General features: G+C 40.6%; 1 long non-coding RNA gene across 1 annotated transcript in view; it reads left to right on the top strand.

The window, feature by feature from the left end:
• The first annotated feature begins 1,065 nt into the window (after nucleotides 1–1,065).
• Nucleotides 1,066–13,645, top strand: part of LOC309606598 — a 330,419-nt gene continuing 317,839 nt past the window's right edge. The window contains exon 1 of the long non-coding RNA XR_014231978.1: nucleotides 1,066–3,611. This is a non-coding gene — a long non-coding RNA (uncharacterized lncRNA). The remainder of the gene's footprint in view (nucleotides 3,612–13,645) is intronic.

A 13,645-nucleotide genomic window follows, 5' to 3' on the forward strand; every position in this document is an offset into this window, starting at 1 on the left:
GGAGAACTGGAGAAGTATGGGATGGAGCCCAAGGGAAGGAGAGGAGTCATCTAAATGTGGTTGGGAAACAGTGCAGTGTCACCTAGTCCATCTCAGCTCCTACCTGGGAAGTGTGAGCCCTGGATTCTAGTCCTAATTCCACTCCTGTAGAACTTGGGCCAAGTGCTGCATTTCACTGGGTCTCATTTTCCTTATTGGTCAAATTAGGAGTTGAATTGTAGGACCTTCAAAATTTTTTCCAATTGGAATATTCTATTATAAAGTGTTGAAGTCTGACTTCTCTGTAATTCTTAAGTGTTTGAAATAAAGCCCTGTTTGTTTAAACAAATTTCCTCTATTTTAAAGCAGTATGTAAAATGAGCCTTTTAAAAAAAGGTTTGTTAAAACTTGTTTCAGTGAATCAGGGTGTATTGAGGCCGTTTTTGTACTCAATCTTCTGATACGAGCTGTTGCAGAGATAAGAGACATACAAAGTAACTCCTATCCTCAAGGTGCACACAGATCAGTTCAGAGAACACATATAGATACACGTGAAGGGATGAGTAAGTGAGACAGCATGGGATAGAGTAGGAAATTGTGAGGGGTCAGGGCAATGGCTATCAGAGAACTGAGTGGTCAGCATGAGCTGGAACAATCTTAGATAGATCTTGGAGGAGGTAGAACTGACACTGGGCTTTGAAAAAGTATCTACAGAAGAGTGAGAGTAGGGGATAACCTATGTGAGCGTGAAGTCATTTATAATTTATATAATATACATAAGCAGGGAGGGGGACAGAAAAACAACCTAGATATTAGAGGAAGAGTCATGTAATGAAGGAGCAGGAAATAGGAGAATGCTATGGAATCAAAAGGAAGGCCTTAAAAGCCAGTAAAATTCAGAATATATATCTCTATTTATTACATACACTCTATATATGGTTGGTTTTGAAAATAGCTTTGAATTAGGCTATTGTCTCACAATGTATTGGGCTATTTTAACACTTTCGTAAGAATTGTCAGTATTAGATATGCTGTATAAACTTATTATTAAATATCTGTAGACTAGCCCATCAGTCTAGGGCCACCTAAATTTGAATCCCTTCCTTGCCATATGCTACTTGGGTGACCTTGGGCAAGTTATTTATCCTCTCTATGCCTCAGTCTCCTCATCTGTAAAATTGGAATAGTAACAAAGTTTCCATGAAAATTAAATGCATTAAGACACCAAAAGTGGCTAGAACAGAATCTGGCAAAGTCTAAACAATAAACGTTAGCACTTAAGTCAATTTACCATAATTTACTTAATTGTTTCCCAAATTCAGGAATTTACATTGTTTTCCATTTTCCACCATTAAAAAAGGCACTGCTGTTCACCTGAAAAAGCTTTTTTGTTATTTAGAATTAGCTATTTCTTTAGCAGAGAGGTTCCCAGAATTGGAATTACCAGAGGCAAAGGGTGTGAATATTTGAAGATGCTTGTTACATCTTGCCAAGTAACTCCCCGATGGGCTGCGCAGCCTTGCCTGCATGAAGAATTGTCTTCACAGAGAAAAAGAAAAGTTGCCAAGTTGATAGAGAGACTAGTATATCAGTGTTGTTGGTTTCATTTGCACTCCCTTGATTATTAGTGAAAATGAACATCCTCTCATCTTTGTAAATGAGCAATATTTCACTTCTGTGAATTATCTATTCATGATTTTTACTTATGAATCTGTTGGTCTTGGTCACCTTAACACTTGGTCTCATAAATTTTTCTTTTTTAAAAAATGTATTCGGCTGTGTTGAGTCTTAGTTGAGGCATGCGGGATGTTTTGTTGCAGCGCGCGGGCTTCTCTCTAGTTCTGGGGCATGGGTTCCAGAGCGCACAGGCTCAGTAGTTGCGGCGCACTGGCTCAGTTGCCCCGCGGCATGTGGGATCTTAGTTCCCTGACCAGGGAGTGAATCCATGTCCCCTGCATTGGAAGGTTGATTCTTAACCACTGGACCACCAGGGAAGTCTAACACTGCTTTTTCTTAGCATAGAGATTGTATTTGGATGATATTTATCAGGCACTGGTGCATTCTTCCCTAACTGACCTCACATCATTTAATACATGTGTTTCCTCTTCTGTGTGAATGAGAACATTATCTTGTAAGTCCTTAGCATCTATTCCAGACAATTCTTAGTATCTGAATCAATGCTCTGTATACAGTAGATATTCAGTAGACATTTGATAAACCACCCAAAGAATGCCATTTTTCTTTACCACTCTGATTAATTGTTATCCAAAATTTGAAATTCATATAAATTTGTAATCCTCAATACATGACTCTCAACTATAGTCATCTGGCATGTTTTAGTGTAAATGCCAAACTTGCACCTTATTACAAAGAGTGTGATATTGAGGCTTGGTCAGGGAAGACTTGTATCAACTTGAGTTGCTGTAACAAAACTACCATAGACTGGGAGGCTTAAACCAGAAACATTTATCTCTCACCGTTCTGGAGGATGGGAAATCCAAGATCAATTCTAAGATCTGGCAGATCTGTGGCCTGGGGAGGGCCTGCTTTCTGGCTTGTCTATAGCTGCCTTTTCACAGTGCCCTCACATGGCCAAGATAGTAAACTCTCATCTCTTTCTCTTCTAATAAGGACATTAATCCCATCCTGGAAGCTCAGTCCTCATGACCTAAACTTAATCACCTTCCAAAGGCCCCACACCCTAATACCATCTCATTGGGAATTAGGTTTTCAATGTATGAACTTCAGAGAAACACAAGCATGCAGTCTATAGCAAATAGTATTCACTGGTAAATACAAACAGTATAATCAGATTACCTGGGCCCAAAGAATCACTTCCGCATTCCAAAATCTTAACTCCATTATTCAACAAACTCTCCAGCCTGCAAAAAAAAGGAAAAAGATAAGGCACTGTTTCCCCCTAATACTTTTTGGGTACAAAAGTCTTGATGGATAGCAGTAGAATAATGAAGTGCATATTCTCCTGGACAGTCTGACGTAAGCAGGGGAAGCAGAATGGCCTATATTTCATGAAGCGAAACATTGACAAGGGCCAAACTTCATGCTCTCAGCACTTGGGTCATTTCATTAGCATTTGTTATTTTTATACATTGGTAATTATGGATGTCAATGGCATTTTAATATCCCAGAATGGTCATAGCACCAATATACTCACTTCCACTAATGTTTCATGGCTTATGGATCATTTCCAAATCAAGAGCCTGGCTGATAATATGTCTTAACACTTTCCATAACAGAGCTAGGAGGAAGAAAAAAAAGATCCTCTCTCCTGGGTACACAATATACTCTCACACTTAGTTTATGATGACCAACATTATTTTTCATTTATTTTTATGAGATTTATAGGATGCATTTCCTCCAGAGAATTCTGTTCAAAATTGAAAGTACTTAGGTGACTTGCTTGCATGCTATTAATTTTTTTTTTATAAATTTATTTATTTATTTTTATTTTTGGCTGCGTTGGGTCTTCGTTGCTGCGCATGGGCTTTCTCTAGTTTCAGCGAGCAGGGGCTACTCTTTGTTGCAGTGAATGGGCTTCTCATTGTGGTGGCTTCTCAGAGCACGAGCTCTAGGTGCACGGGCTTCAGTAGTTGTGGCACACGGGCTCTGTAGTTGTGGCTCGCGGGCTCTAGAGTGCAGGCTCAGTAGTTGTGGCACACGGGCTTAGTTGCTCTGCGGCATGTGGGATCTTCCCAGACCAGGGCTCGAACCCGTGTCCCCTGGATTGGCAGGTGGATTCCTAACCACTGCACCACCAGGGAAGCCCTACATACTATTAATTTTTACTTACTCTATTATAGCTTTAAAGTATTTTAGACCCAGGTATTGCTGTGCCATACCTTCCTAAAGACCTCAACAAAATACCAAGCTCCTCTGTAAGATCTTTATTTTATGGCCAACATCTCCATGCCATGTACCTTAAAAGCAGAATTGATATAAATTAAGCTCTTTCCCACTTACACTATATTACTGCACAATACGTTATACCTTGTTGTGTGAAGGCATCTATTAGGTTGGCTTCCCAACTCCTTAACTATGTGACAAACAACATCACAGAGAGTAACAGATCACAGAGTGAGATTCCCAAATCCACCTTTCACAATGGAACCCACCATGTCTGCAACTGATTTGGCTCAAAGGGAACCACCTGACAAGTTGGGCCAGGCAGTTTTTCGTAAGAACTTAAAATTAGGAGAGGGAGTGCTGTGTTTTATTCCTTTTGGAACTGGAGGTACACAGTAAGAGAGTAATAGAAGTTTTGATGAATAAATTGGTTAACAAATTACCCAATCTCTAGTGAATGGTAGAGGAATAATGGCAAGTGATTTATATACAGTCAGAAAACTCTCACATCTGACTTGAAGCCTTCTCTTGTATCTTCTATACTCACCCCTTTATTCCTCCCCAAAGACACTGCCAGCATGATGACAGCAATTCAGTGTAAAAGAAGCGGCAGCAGCAGCACAAGGCCAGGATACCAGGTTTCTGATCTCATATTGCCATTTATGGGGCATGTATACCTTGGACATGTTATTAACCTCTCTAGAAGTGTCCCTATGGCTCACAGGAGTCTACTTTCCAGGGTACTGGGAAAATTTAATAGTATGTAATGTAAGTGAACTACTAAGTACTGAATGAATGAAAAGAACTGTGTGAAATGATAAAGAATGGGTTAAAATAGATAGAACCATTATTAAAGCATTGTGAATGATATGGACAGAGAAGGAGGAGATGATCACAAACAGGAGGAAACAATTATTTTCAGGCACTTCCTAAAACCTCTGTGACCTGTGTCTTTTAATTCCTCCTCAACCAACAGACTTGAACCACCTCAGACTCCATCTCCAGGTTTAACTAGTGTAAATATTTCTACATAATGTGTATGGTGGTGTCTTTGGGGGGAAAAGTCAAGATGAAAATAGCATGGCTGACCCACCTCTTCAACTCGACCGTGCTCAATCAATAGCTACACCTTGGGGCTTTGGGACAACCACTGGCTGTGAGAAGAAAGTGTCTTCTCCCCATAGGGGTGGCATATTGAGCCAGGTGCCCCAGTGGAGGAGAGAGTTCATCTTCTTTACAAACATCTAAAATAGATATTTGCCAAAGGCAGGAAATTAGGCTGCAAGGCCTGCTGCCCTGTGAAATATTTTGAGAACTGATGCAAGTTGTGTTTCCAAATGTGACATTAGCAGACAAAGAGGGGCTTCTTATTCCTATTGGCCTAACTTCCAAAAGAATCTAGAAAATCACAGTGAGGTTAAACAGAAAACTGAGGAACCATATGATAAAGGCAAACCAATACTCATGGCTCATCCCTGAAATCAAGAGATCCAGATTCCAGGCCAATGTCACCACTTATTAACCTGGAGTCCTTAGGCAAGTAACTTAGGATCTTTGGATCTCTGTTATTTCTTACATAAAATAAAGGTGTTGGATTAGAAAACTGGATGTAAGGATAAGTGACAGAAGAAGACTCTGGCTAACTTAAGTCTAAAAGAAATTCACTGGAAAGATTCAGGTGGCTCACAGAATTGAGAGAAGTCCCAGGGAACCAGTCCAGGAAAGAACAGGGACCAGAGAAGCTCTGGGGACCTCAGGGGCAGGAACTCCCACGCAGCCTAACCAGCATGCTCATGCCGGAGCACATGTGCATCCATCCTTCTTTTTCCTTCTTTTTCCTCTTCCTCTTCTTCCTCCCCTTCTTCTCCTTCTTCTCCTCCTTCTCCCTCTCCCTCTCCCTCCCCCCTCCCCTCCCCCTCCCCCTCCTCCTCTTCCTCCTTCTTCTTCTCCTTCTCTCTGATGCCTTTCTATCACTTCAGACATTCTTAAGAGATAGAACACACTAACCTAATTTACCATTCTTCCTTCCCATTACCAGGTGAAAGCAAGAGTAAATCCAATTAAATCTGCACACAATGGGGAGAGATCAATTCCTAAAACTCCTAAAAGGAAACATAGCTGCTGTGATCAACAGAAGGTAGAGTGGACTTTGGGTAGCCCAAATCCACAAGTGTCCACTTTAACAGGTGTTAAGTTATTTATAGCAGTAATATCCTGGGAGTCCATTTAGCCTTTATTACACTGTAAAAGAATTCTGATAGAGGAAACTGACAACACAAGGGGGATATATACTTAAAGGCAAATGGCAGCTCCCCCACGGGTCTGATTTAGTGCATCTTGGGTGGACCCGTGAATATGTATTTGGGAACATTCTGGTTCCTCAAGGGGTTCTGATGCCAGATCAGGTTTGGGAACCATTACTGTCCTGTTCGTTTAACAGGAGACAATAGAGATAGAGACAGAGACAGAGATGGCTGTCATTATGTCATTAGAGAATATGAAAGCTCTCCAGAGGGAGATATATATACATATGTATCTCCAGACACCAGACACCGTAACATCACAGTTCCCTAATCTCCTTCTCTACCTGCCAAGCTAGACCTGGAGGGCAAGAGAGAGGAGTATTACACAGTACAGTTTAGCCCAAGCAAAAGTAGCAAATACTCTCCCACTCTCCTTTATTAGAAACACTGAATTTAGCAACCCTCCTCCCTCCCGCTGTGCTCACTGCTCCCCCTCCCCACCTCATATGCCATATGTTTTTAATCATGCCCCCACGGTTTCTCTTCCTGCAACGTCCCGAGCAAATTAAAATTGAAAAACAGAAATCTGAGAACTTGGAGCAAACGTGGAAACTCGTGACAATGGTGGTAATCAGCAATCAGGCTGAATTCTCCAGCCTACAGGCAGGCGAGGAGATGGTTTGGGGCCTCAGTATAACTAAACCCATAGTATACAGACTTAATGGTGAAAGGGGTTAATTGTACTCGTGACTTTTCTTAAAACGATTTTCCTCATAGGCTCCTGAAAGTCCATTCTGGAAGATGCTCTTAGAGAAAATCTAGCTCAGATTTGGGGCTTTTCTTTTTTTGTTGTTGTTTTTTTTTTATTCTGAAGTTCCAATTGCTACATTTTAGGAAGTTTATGAAATCTTTACACTGCCTCCAAAATATTGATTATAATCATATTTATTTTTCTGGGGAAGGCACATTATAACTTTCATCAGATTTTCACAAAGACTTTAAAAACACAAAATTAACTTAAAAGTCCAAAAATTGGACTGGTCCACCTCACTCATCTCAAAGGCTATCAATGTAATGGCTAAAGTCTTTAAATCTATAGGTCAGAGAGGTCTGCTTCAATTCCTTTTCCCACCACTTCTAAGATGTGAGACCCCAAGCGAGTTACTTCTGAGTCTCTGTTTCCATAGTCACTTGTGGTGATAATAGTATCTGGTTCATAACATTGTCTTACAAATTAAATGAATTAAAAATATAAAGTGAGGGCATAGTACCTGGCTGTCTTAGTCCATTCAGGCTGCTATAACATAGTACCATAGATAAGCTGGCTTATAAACAACGGAAATTTATTTCTCACAGTTCTAGAGGCTGGGAAGTCCAAGACTAAGGCGCTGATAGATTCAGTGTCTGGTGAGAGCCTACTTCTTGGTTCATAGATGGCCGTCTTTTTACTGACTCCTCACGTGGTAGAAGGGACAAGAGAATTCTCTGGGGTCTCCTTCATAAGGGCACTAATCCCATTCATGGGGGCTCTTCCCTTATGGCCTCTCAAAGGCTCCACCTCAATATACCACCTCATAAAGCTTTAGGTTTCAACATATGAATTTCAGGGGGCCACAAACATTCAGTTATAGCAGTGACATTCCAAGAATATTAGACTTTATTCTTATTCTTACTATTATGTATTATTATTATCATTATTGTTATTAATGACAGATGGGGAGCTTGAAAGCCAAAGGTGCTCAATATCATCAAGTGATCACAGAATCAGAACATGAAGGCAGATCTTCTTATTGCTAGTAAAGTGGGAACAGATGCCTAATTTTACTGAATTTATTGGGATCCCCTGGCGAAGGAGGAAAAAAAAATCATAATATCAGAAGAAACGTATTTGCACCATGGCCCATATCACATATGACAGGCTTTGCTTCTCTTAAAGATGAATTCGACTAAAATACCAACTAATGAAATTCAGGGACTCATAGCTTCACAAAGACTCATGGGACTTCAGGAGTCATTAATCCCAAGCATTTCACTTCATAGATGGGAAACTGTGGTTCAGATAGGTCAGGCAACTAAGATACAACAAAGGTCACTGGGGAAGAAGCTAAGGGGTCAGTTTATAGTGACCTAAATGATCATCCTGGGTCCCACCGTGTACAACTTTGCCTGAGAGTCAGAAGAACCGAGTTTGAATTTGGAGCTGCAATATATACTCAGCATGCATTCTCAGAATATTTATCGAAGGTAAGGCATGTGAACATTGAGGAACTGATCAGTAAGACAGGCCAGGTCTGTGTCCTTAGAGAACTTACATTCTAGAACAGAAGATACACACTAAACAACAAATTACAAAATGATGATTTAATTATAGTTGTGCTGGAACAGCTGGGTGGGTCTAAACACACCTGCCTCATGCACAGGGTTAGTGTATTACATGAGCTAATGCATTGTGGGAACGTAAGGGAGTTAGTGCTTCACACCCACTAGCTATTACATTGTCATAGCAGCTTCCCTATGCCCTACATTGTTACGATTCTATGTGTCAAATACTTCAAGTCAAGAAGTTTTATCTCACAAAGTGAGTTGGTTTTGACTCCAGTTTGGCAGAGGTCACCAGGATTTTCTTTTTTTTTCACACATACCACTGAAACACTTTCATGGTTTAGAGTTCTTTAGTGATCTTCTCTAGATTTTATTCATTTTCTTCCTAGTTCTGAGAAAGCCTGTCCTTTGACAGGTGAAATCATGAGTGACTTAAAATGAAATAGCTTTTAAAAAAATTTAAACACAGAAGGATGTTTCTTCACTATTTAAAGAGGTGGGGCAGAGAGCAATGGTCCAGGAAATTCTCTTTTTTTTTTTTTCTTCCAGTGCTGACCTAAAAGGCCAGGACTCTGTGAAGTTAAATTGTATCCACACTGTATCTCTAGCAGCTTGGCTGAAGCACAGCCATGACTCTATTCATCTTTCAACCATCGCCCAGCATCTTCATTCCTCTCTTGACTCCACACTGACACTGCATATTCCTCCCATGCTTCTCCTGTGAAATTCCTGCCCTACTCAGCCCCCCAAGTTATCTCCCTATTACTGAAGGATCAAGTTGAACTTCTGCTGACTTTCTAATCCCAGCTCTGCCTTGCACTCACTTGTGTGGCCTTGGGCTAGCTCCTAATTGTTCTAAGCCTATTTTCTATGCATGTAAAAGGGACAAATACCTAACCCAGAGGGTGACTGAAGGATTAAATGAAATGCCATGAAATAGCTTGCAAGGCTACATTCAGTAGGTGTTAAGATGTTATTACTTTTCCTTCCTCTAGCAGAGCATCTAGCCAGTGATGGGGGTTTTCTGAGGGTATGGGCATAGCCCGAGGCCTCAGGACTACCAAGGCCAGTGAGAGAAAGGTCAAGGCAGCAAGATGTGGAGTCTGTAGCCTGCTGCAGTCACAGCAACTCCTTCTACATCTGCTCTAGGTAATGGGATTCCATGGACTCTTTTGTTTTAAAAAATAATTTTAGATCTGGGGGACTTCCCTGGTGGTGCAGTGGTTAAGACTCCACGCTCCCAATGCAGGAGGCCCGGGTTTGATCCCTGGTCAGGGAACTAGATCTCACATGCATGCCACAACTAAGAGTTTGCACGCCACAACTAAGGAGGCCGCCTGCTGCAACTAAGACCTGGCACAACCAAATAAATAAATAAATAAAAAGAAAAATAATTTTAGATCTAAACTGAGTCGGCAAGTAGGAAAGTTCGCCAGCTGCAAAGGTAGAGGGAAGAGTGTGCTCATGACTTTCCTCACTTCTGACACCAACTGCAAACTCAGAGGGTTCTCACAACCAGCCTCAGGTATTGATACAATTCACTGGAAGGACTCATAGAACACTCTGAGAGCAGTTACATTCACAGTTACAGTTTGTTACAGCGAATGGATACAGCTTAAAAATCAGCCAAGTTAACAGGTGGGGAGAGCTGAGTCCAGGAGGTTTTCAAACATGTAGCTTGAAATTGTCCTCTTCCTGTGGCATCAGAGCAGTGTTAGTCCCCTGGCACTGATATGTGACAATACTCACAGAATACTGCCAACCAGGGAAGCTCACCTGAGCCTTGGTATCCACAGTTTTTACTAGGGGCCCATCAGGCACAGGCATGATTGATTGCCTATGTGGTGGATCTCAGTCTCCAGTCCCTCTGGAGGTAGACTGTACCATGTGACTCAAAGCCTGCACCCTTAATTTCTTTGTTAGACTATCCAATGTGACCCAAGACTTACAGGCGAACAAAGACATTCTTATTAGGTATGACATTCCAAGACTACCTCCCAGAAGCCGAGCACAAAGCCTAGACCTCTCTTTGAGCAAGTTTAAATTCTTTGCTACACAGAAACCTCCTCTCAAATGCACACTCTAGCTAAGTCGCTCATGATCTGCCCCACCTTGACCTTTTATTCTTTCCCCCACATGGAATTCCCTATCTCCTTCTCTCTCTTCACCCTTAGTTCAAGACCTATCTCAAATCACACCACCTCTGTTACAACTACCTCTGTTACAACCACTGGCTCATATTGCTCTTTTACTTTTCTTATTGCCAGTGATGTATTTTATCTACATACTTCTGGCACGTCACCTCAACAAACATTTATTATATGCACAATGTTCTGGAGAAAAAGGAGAGAGAGAGTGATGACCAACATGTTGATCCCGAATTTAAGGGAGCTTAACATCTAGTAGGGCAGGCAAGTTCTTTTCATGCGCTTATTCAATGAATATTTATTGAATATCTACTTTGTACCAGGATCTAACCAGTTGTCAGAATACATAATTATCTAGAATTACAGAAAAAAAAAGTAAGACCCAATGAGAGAGAATGTGAATGATATGGTCAGATTCTAGTGGATCTTGGTATCACATTAAGGAGTTAAGCCTTAAAGTCCTGTGTTTTCTGAATGCTGAAACATTTACCCTAAGATGATTTTAGGTGTTATGCTAATAACTCTTCTAAACAGTTAGTACTTATGTATTTAGTTTAATGATTCTCATATAAAAACATCATATGATCAGCATATTCCAACCTGTGATTTCAGTTATTATTGCTTAGAACAAGGAAAATCAGAAAGAGTGAGTTATTTTTCATTATTTAATGATCACTGTGGCCATATTTGCTTCACATTAGCTGAATCAGCCCTGGGTATAGATAATCTGCCGTTATGACTAAAATCAGGTAATCAAGACTAGAAAGGCCAGAGTTTGGGAATTACCGCTATAGTAACTGGAATGGCATGCTCAGATGTGGCTTTAAAGAAAGTCTCCAAGGGACCAGGATGGAAAACGGCTCAGACTGGGATTGAGCTATAGCCCAGTGAAGATGCTATTGGAACAGTTCTGATGAGAGATGAGGAATACGTGACTTAGAGCAGAGGCGTGGGGTTGGAGAGGAGGGGATAGATCTTTAGCAGTCTTTAGGACTTGGAGGATGGACTGAAAGATTTGAGAAAGAGAAGAAAATTTAAGATGACTCTCAGGTTTCCAGCTTGTGTGATTCAAAAGATTATGGTGGTAACCAAGATAGAAAATATGGAAAGAGAAACAGGTTTGGAGGGAAAGAAAATGAATTTGCCTAGAAGGTACTATGAGTCCTCAGTATATTTAAATTTATGGAATACCATCTCATTGTTTCATGTATGCACATTTTCTCTTCAATTAAAATTTAATCAAAACAAGAAATAAGTGATATCCCTTTTTTATATATGCCAGAAAAATGTTTAGTAGAAGAGCACCAGTTTTTATTGGAAGGCTCTGAGTATCCTAGTACCAATTAAATGTGTGATTCAGACTGAACTGTTTAATCTGAGTTTCAGTTTCCACATCTCCAAAATGAGATATTAATATTGATACCTGCCACACACAAACTAAAGAGCTACACAATTTTTAGTTGGGTGGGTGTTGGGAGGTGGTCTTATGCTGAATAAGAATTTCTTCTTGAATTGTCTTGAACCACTTATCACTTATCAAAATACCAGTAGTGAGAAACTGTCTGTGAGGGGACCAAGTTCCATAACCAAATGTATAATACTTCTCTCCCAATCTAACTTTCAAAAAGCAAAGCTGCCTGGTGACTGTATCCAGACATCAAAAAGGAAACAGATATTTCCCTACTTAATTCCACATTTTCTTCATCCTTGAGAAAATCAAGGCTCCATACCTCAAATTTACTTGTATAGTCAAGAGGGCTTTCTCCCCTTCCTCTCCCTCACCCCATAGCCTCGGTCATCTGAGGTTATGCCCAAGCCTGGTTCTGATTTGTATTGTATATTTTAATGCCTAACTAATGGGTAATTCACTAACATAAAAAAAGTCAGACTCTCCAAGTGTAAAATAAAATCCACCCAGGCACAACTTAAACAGTGTGTTTCTAACGTGCGAAAAATGTCAAAAAAAAAAAAGGCTCCCCAAAGCCTCTTTGTGAGAAGACAGAAGGAAAAGATCAGACTACCCAGAGAGAAGAGCAAGGATTCACTTTGCATGCTTCCCTCAGTAGGTCAAAGACCTCAGCGCTGGAGAAATGACACAAGTCATTTCTGTCAACAGTTGCCAAGTAACCCTGCAGATCTGTGGTCCATCCTTCTACACCTGACCTTAGTGGATTACATTAACAGGTTCTTTCACCCTCTGGCTTTCTTTTTGGTCCAGCCAATGGGAATCTATTATTAAACTCTCCTCAAATTGTCCAATCTGTGTGTAGTGTCTCTTTCCTGCTGAGACCAGACTGATACACTGATCTCAGGAATTAAATAAGGCTCAGGATGTGCTGTACCCTCAAATCACAGTTTCCTTGTTGCCAGGGTGTCTGAAATCCCCACACTGCTAACTCCTTCAGATCATAGAAGGCAGCACTGTCCAATAGGACTCTCTGAAATGATGGAAATGTTTAATTCAGTGCTGTAAAATATGTAGCCACTGACCATATGTGGCTATTGAAAATTTGAAATGTGGCCAGTGCAGCCAAGGGACTGAATTTAAATTTTATTTAATTTTAATCAAGTAAAATTTAAGTAGTCACATATGACTAGTGGCTATCATGTCAGACAGTGCAGCTGTAGAGAAAATGCAATTATTATCTGGAAAGAACCATACCTTAACTCCTTGCTGGTTTTTAAGAGTTTATTGCTAGTATATCAGGTCACCTATAATCCTAAAGTCATGGACAGGGGCAAAGGGATCCTTATTCCCTCTCATATCTATTTTCTTCATCTTTATCTCCCAGGGTTAAAACCCAAAGCCACTGCTCAAACCGGAATAGGCTGCTCTGTTTGCTGTCCTGGTTTTCCAACTATTTCATCACCAACATCAGCTCCACCTGTGTCTTTTATAAACTTACTTTCTTCTTTCTGATAGTAGACATGAGTAGTATTTCCTGAGTCAAGGACTTCATTCCTCAACTTTCTTTGCTGGACCACCCTTCAATCACTTACCTACTTCACCTACCATTGCTCTGTAGGAGGCTCCCAGATTTGTGTCTCTAGCCAAGAACTCTCTCTCTAGATGCATTCACCATTCCTTTA

The sequence above is a fragment of the Balaenoptera borealis genome, assembly GCF_965194805.1.
Source record: "Balaenoptera borealis genome assembly, chromosome: 11".
Classification (NCBI taxonomy): domain Eukaryota; kingdom Metazoa; phylum Chordata; class Mammalia; order Artiodactyla; family Balaenopteridae; genus Balaenoptera; species Balaenoptera borealis.